The 6000-nt window shown below is 37.7% G+C and overlaps 1 protein-coding gene across 2 annotated transcripts in view; it reads left to right on the top strand.

Moving 5' to 3' along the window:
- The window catches only part of ripor3 (RIPOR family member 3), a 45099-nt gene that overhangs the window by 1135 nt on the left and 37964 nt on the right, over nucleotides 1-6000 (top strand). The window lies entirely within an intron of this gene.

The raw sequence follows: 6000 nt of genomic DNA, 5'->3' as shown, positions 1-6000 counted from the left end.
TAACGCATCACGTTTGAGCTTCTGTAAGAACCAATGAGGTTCATTCTCATGTAATGCAACACGTTTGAGCTTCTGCAAGAACCAATGAGGTTCATTCTCGTGTAACGCATCATGTTTGAGCTTCTGCAAGAACCAATTAGGTTCATTCTCATGTAACGCATCACGTTCGAGCTTCTGTAAGAACCAATGAGGTTCATTCTCATGTAATGCATCACGTTTGAGCTTCTGCAAGAACCAATGAGGTTCATTCTCATGTAACGCATCACGTTCGAGCTTCTGTAAGAACCAATGAGGTTCATTCTCATGTAATGCATCACGTTTGAGCTTCTGCAAGAACCAACGAGGTTCATTCTCATGTAACGCATCACGTTTGAGCTTCTGCAAGAACCAACGAGGTTCATTCTCATGTAACGCAACACGTTTGAGCTTCTGCAAGAACCAATGAGGTTCATTCTCATGTAATGCATCACGTTTGAGCTTCTGCAAGAACCAATGAGGTTCATTCTCATGTAACGCATCACGTTTGAGCTTCTGCAAGAACCAACGAGGTTCATTCTCATGTAACGCAACACGTTTGAGCTTCTGCAAGAACCAATGAGGTTCATTCTCATGTAACGCAGCACGTTTGAGCTTCTGCAAGAACCAATGAGGTTTGTTCCCGCACGTCAAGCAGGTTCGGTTGAGCTTCTGTTTATAATTTACTGATGAATGTTTATGTGCAATAAAAGCATAAATTCAATCAGTTCATCATATAAAGGGATCATAAAGAAAATTTGGACTAAACCGTTCAATTCATATGGATTAGTTTTACGATCTCTTTATTACGATCTCTTTATTACGATCTCAAGTTTTTGAAGCATCAAAGTGGTAGTTACGTAGCAGTCAATGGAGGGACAGAAACTCTCAGATTTCATCAAAAAGATCTTCATTTTTGTTCCGAAGATGAATAAAAGTCTTACTGGTTTGGACCAACATGAGGGTGAGTAATTTTTGGGTGAACTAACAGAACTTTTGGGTGAACTAACCCTTTAAAGCATGTGATTGTGTTATTATGAACAATGCATCACTTTCAACGGCATCAAAAGACACCTGGGTCAAGGCTGTCAGAATCTCCCCTGCTGTCCTGTGTTTGTATCGCTAAATTAACACCAAACAGACGTCTTTGTGCATCAGTGGTCATCTGCAGCGTTTGGACAGGGATGAGGTTCGCTGTACATGTTGGCTGAAAGAAAAACGCCTCAGGCTAAAAACTGTACGCTCTTTTCTCTGTCTGGGGTTGATGTTTATTTTTGCAGCTGCTGACACGTGTTCTTGGAAAAATGGCAACTAATAGATCTCTAAGCTAGTGAGAGAGAGAAACGGATGTATTTAGGTGATTAACTTTTGGGAAAAAAACAATTAACAGACGTCAAAATATACGGTAATATTGGGCATTGTTAGCTTACGGACAATAAAGTCAATATAAGTTTAAGGTAAAATCAAATATAAATAGATACACGTTAAAATCTGTAGATTATGACTTGCACTTTAGTCTGTAACAAATTAACAAAACAGAAATTGAGTTTACAGTAATGTATGTAATAGACATTATAGAGTAATACTGCCTTCAAAAAAAAAAAATTCGTTTTTTCGATTGTTTATATGAACTGAGTGAAGAGTCTAAATTATTTTCTGTGATAACCGATGATAGGGCTTAACCTGCATTTAACCTGCAACTGCTATAAAGGCAATAAAAGAGACTAAGACTACAAGCATTTCCAAGAAGACAAATGATGTTTAATGGAGCTCTTTGTCATGCGTTAATACAAACCAGCGGTTATGGAAAAAAACCCTCAGACAGGTTCCACTGCCCTCGAAGAATGAGTTCACAGAGAGGCTCCTCACAATTTTCAAATTACACTCCTTCACAGTCCAGTTTAGCTCATCCCTCCATTCTCCTGACTTCCCCACCTCTCTCTTTGTGGGAATCTGAAACTCATTTCCCTGTTACAAGACTGCCCTAAAAAACTGTGAGACTATGAAAATCGAGCTATCTCAAAATTCAGATTCTTCCCCTCTCTCTCTCTCTCTCTCTCTCTCTCTCTCTCTCTCTCTCTCTCTCTCTCTCTCTCTCTCTCTCTCTCTCTCTCTCTCTCTCTCTCTCTCTCTGTCTCTCTCTCTCTCTCTCTCTCTCTTTTGTTTCTTACACTTGTTTCCCTTTGTTGGCCTTGTTTCCATTTAAATGCATACAACACCCTTTTAAAGAATCTGGGAATCTAGAATTCCAATTAAAAACAACAGTTACTTCATGGAAAGGCAAATAAATCGACAGCCATTGATGGCCGTGTTACAGGATTGTCATGTTACATTGAGAAACTTGTCAAAGATTTGAAGACATGCTAGCTGTTCTGATGTTATACATCAGAAAGTGTACGCAGGTCTCTAATTGGTCAACCTAAATATGCAAATAAATATGCAAAAAACAGGTTCCACCTTTCCACAGAGACATTTTATGGATTATGATATATGATATACGAGCATTCATGGATTTACTGTTATTGTGATGCCAAATACAAGATACCCTTTTTGACCCAAGCACAATATGAACAAATATGGAATATTTACATTGCTATGGCAAAGGCATTGCTATTTGGCATATCTGTCCTGTGAACAAACAAGTATTGCACCGGCTCTGGCAGACACACTTATAGATCAAGAATCTCATTTTCTGCATTTGATTAGTTGTGTCTGGAAGAATGTGAGTTCTCAGAACAACCATAACCGATTCTTCAACATCTGTGTGAGTTGGTGGGGCTTTCCCAAGATCGGAACGTCTCACAAGTCATGTTGTTTTCGCTTTTGCCTGTGAGAATTGAACACACCCGTTAAATCTAATTTAAACCCTCGACATAAACATTTTAACTCACCAAATGCTTGATAAATCAATTGCTTTCCTGCTCAGGAAATATGTGCAAGGATTTGCATTTCATTAATGTACAACACTCTTCCATCCTGTTTATATATGAACATATGTGTATATGCAATCGTGTCTCACACTATCTTCATCCATGCACATGGATGACAACTCCAAAAGTCAACTGGTGGTTTGCTTCAGATAGCACATGCCCAGGCACAAACACATAAGCTACTATCTGTCTAAACCTTTATCATTGGCTCACCAGCTCAATCAGGAACTGGTGGAAAGGGTTAGTTCACCTAAATTAAATGTAATTTATGAATACAGCATACAATATATGAATTTCAGAGGCTATAGGATGGACTACATGATCCTATAGAAAAAGAAGTGCATATTTTAGTCTGCAAATTGCCACATTCATGCTATATGCTATATCAGGGGGTGAGCCGTTTTCATATCTGTTACAAGCAGGAGAGCTGGAAGCTTTTTTTCCCTTTCGATCAGATATGAAATGCAATTTCCATGTATTTATATTACCTATAGAAGGACTGGAATGTGAGCAGATTACAATGTTAAAAGGTGTGGCATGGGTACACGCAGAAAGAGAAAGCGTATGTACTAGAGAAGCAAGACTAACAGTGTTTTCATAATATCCAGTCATTGACTTCAGTGGTGGTACACCCTGCTGAGATACCCACATATCCAATACGCTCTCATCCCCGATGAACTCAACCTTTTTTCACTCCATTTCTGCAATGCTTTATTCGTTTACACAAGAAAAACAAAAGGAGAGAAGTGCAGGAAGTGCAGAAAAAGGAGGGATTTGCACATCAAACATACAGCCAGAAGTACAATCGCTCTGGTGGAAGAACTTAAAGTGAGGTGGACCCAGGTGGACCGAAGCCAGAGCGGAAAGCCCCACTTTGTAAAAACACACTACCAAAAGTAGTTCCATCCGCAAGAACGAAGGGCTACTAATTGTGAGGGCTGTCAGAAAGGGCATATCATAAAATCAAGGATTGAGGGGGTTCATAAGTTCTTTAAAATGTTAAACTGCACGTTTTTCAAAATCTAGGTTGGGTTCAGTCATGTCTATATGACACCCATCAGACACGTTACTCTTAGTTATATACTGATGCTAAGTACAACCCTGACAGATATGTAACAAATAAACAAGACAATAACACATTGCTCACATCAATCATTATGAATCCTGACATGTAATTGTCTCGAAATTTAAAGTTCTTACAAATCAGTCTGACCAAGCTGGTGTTTAGCCGGTCAGAAAGCAGATAGTGCTATCAATATGCTAAAACATTCATCTTCAAATTAAAAAAACATTCACTAAAATATTAAGGCTAAAAACAAAACATAAATGGAGATAATCTAATTGTCACTAGCCTAATTGTTGAATGTATTTATTGCAGTATAGAAACTGTTACCCTGGATGACAAAACCAGTCATATGGGTGATTTTTTTTTAAATTGAGATTTATACATCACATGAAAGCTGAATAAATAAGCTTTCCATTTATGTATGGTTTGTTAGGATAGGACAATATTTGGCTGATATACAACCATTTGAAAATCTGGAATCTGAGGGTGCAAACAAATCAAAACACTGAGAAAATCGCCTTTAAAATTGTCCATTTGTGTTCACGATTGTGCTGCATTCACTCACAAAATTAAATGTTTCATACGTTTACAGTAGGGATAAAGGGATCTTTACTTGATATCCTAATGATTTTTGCCATAAAAGAAAATTTGATAATTTTGACCCATAAAATGCATTGTTGGCTATTCCCACAAATAAACCCGACTGGTTTTGTCATCCAGGGTCACATATTTGTTCATCTTTTCTTCCCTACTGTGACGTACAAGTGAAACGGCTTCCTGAATGAGAAGAAGAATGAGCACTAAACTTTGTCACTGATGCCGAGTTCACACTGAACAATTTTAGGCCCGATTTTCACTCGGGGTGGCAGTGGCTCAGTGGTTCATGTAGGTTGTCTACAGACCGAAAGGTTGGTGGTTCGATCCCTGGTTCCACCTGACCAAGTGTCGAGGTGTCCATGAGCAAGACACCTAACCCCAGCTGCTCACGACGAGCTGGATGGCGCCTTGCATGGCTGACACCGCCGTCGGTGTGTGAGTGAATGGGTGAATGTGGGGCAAATATGTAAAGCGCTTTGGTGGCCATTGGGTCTGTGAAAGCGCTATATAAATGCAGTCCATTTATCATTCACTCCCGACAGGTTTTGTGAGTTTGCCAACAAATGCCTGAAATCATAGAAAAATCGTTGCTCGTTCACGTGAGTTCACATGTTTGGCATGCTAAATATCTGGACCTGTCGGCGATTCACAATCCTGCTGTGTGAATGTGTTCTGACCGAAAACTACATCGGCGATGATGACCTACAGCCAATGAGAGAACAAGATGCAGGACAGAGGGATGTTCAGGGAGGAGTTATAGACCACAATATCAGTATTTTAACTCTCTGATGGTCTTCAAAAAAAAGTCACACTCGTGGTCTTCGGGGTCTATTGGACCCCAGACAACAACATTTAATTTTGTTACCGAACAATATATATTTATTAACAAATATAATTTTACTCGGTTCATTAATGTTTTTACTCAACATTTGTGCAGTTTTTGTAGAATTTATGAATTTTAAAAAATTTCTATAAATAAATAAATAAATATTTAATTAAATAGGATTTTTACAAAAAAACAGCATTTTATGTTAAATAAACTTTATAAAAGACCCAGATTTCTAACTTTCATTCCTGGGGATACCATGGATAATTTTAGAAGGTTTAATGTAAGATTTTTGCCCATTTTTTGGAAAATTGAGGTTAACATTTGTAATAAATCACTTTAACCACTAGATGGCTATAGAGCTCCATTATATGCTATTTGCTAATTGAACTACTGAAATATATAGTTTCTAAAGTTGGATTCAGTTGGATTCATATCTAAATATTATAAAATCACAATTATAACAAAAATAAAATAATTTTTGTCAAAATTTTGCATAAAATCACAATTATAACAAAAATAAAATAATTTTTGTCAAAATTTTGCATTTATTTGTACTGAAAAAA

This window comes from Siphateles boraxobius, unplaced genomic scaffold, assembly GCF_051911475.1.
Source record: "Siphateles boraxobius isolate OS27281-9 unplaced genomic scaffold, OSU_SipBor_1 41, whole genome shotgun sequence".
Taxonomy (NCBI): domain Eukaryota; kingdom Metazoa; phylum Chordata; class Actinopteri; order Cypriniformes; family Leuciscidae; genus Siphateles; species Siphateles boraxobius.
The sequence above is the reverse complement of the archived record's forward strand: the minus strand, read 5'-3'. Positions and strand labels throughout refer to the sequence as shown.